General features: G+C 41.0%; 1 pseudogene; it reads right to left on the reverse strand.

The window, feature by feature from the left end:
• Nucleotides 1-207: 207 nt before the first annotated feature.
• The window catches only part of LOC116687026 (extracellular calcium-sensing receptor-like), an 11633-nt pseudogene continuing 11104 nt past the window's right edge, over nucleotides 208-736 (reverse strand).

Genomic DNA, 736 nt, shown 5'->3' on the forward strand with positions numbered 1-736 from the left:
ATTGATAACCAGAGGATACATATGTAACTTGTATAACAGTGAAGCCACAACAGTGAGTCTTTGCTGTGCAGGCCCAAACCATTTCATAACATTACTACCTGGAAGTGTGCCCTGAAGGCCATTAACACCACTATAGTTTTCCCCAGAACACAAGAGATACAAAGAACAAGGTGATGCCGAATGCTGTGTGTCGCAGCTGCAGACCACTCAGGGGCCGGCCTATGAAGGTCAGAGAACACAGGAAACACAGAGTCAAGAGAAGAGCAGCAGGAAGCTCAGCTCAGAGTTGTTGGCCCGAGCAATAGGAGTTTTCCTGTACTGAAGAAAATGAGCCACAACAGCAGTGATGCATGTTCCAAATAAGGATGCTGCAGTGAGCAGCACTCCCATAATATCTTCATATGATAGAAACTCTGCCTCCTTCTCACACAGCTCTTTCTCTCATTTGACCAGAACTCAGGGTGGCATCGCACACAGGTGATGGAATCTGAAACAAATAGCAGTTATTAGACTTTCTCAGTACATTTTTCTTTTGTTTTCTCTCAACTTTACATCTTTTCTTTGCATATAAGACTGATAACATTGCATTGTTTGTCATAAATTATTTGGATTCATAAGAACCCCCAGCAATGTTTCATAGTTCCATAGTTTCATCATGTGGTGGAACAACAAATACCATAACAACATTTCTAGAATTCTTTAAAACTGTTGTAATATACAGTATAGGCTAGTTGAA

This window comes from Etheostoma spectabile, chromosome 3 (genome assembly GCF_008692095.1).
Source record: "Etheostoma spectabile isolate EspeVRDwgs_2016 chromosome 3, UIUC_Espe_1.0, whole genome shotgun sequence".
NCBI lineage: Eukaryota > Metazoa > Chordata > Actinopteri > Perciformes > Percidae > Etheostoma > Etheostoma spectabile.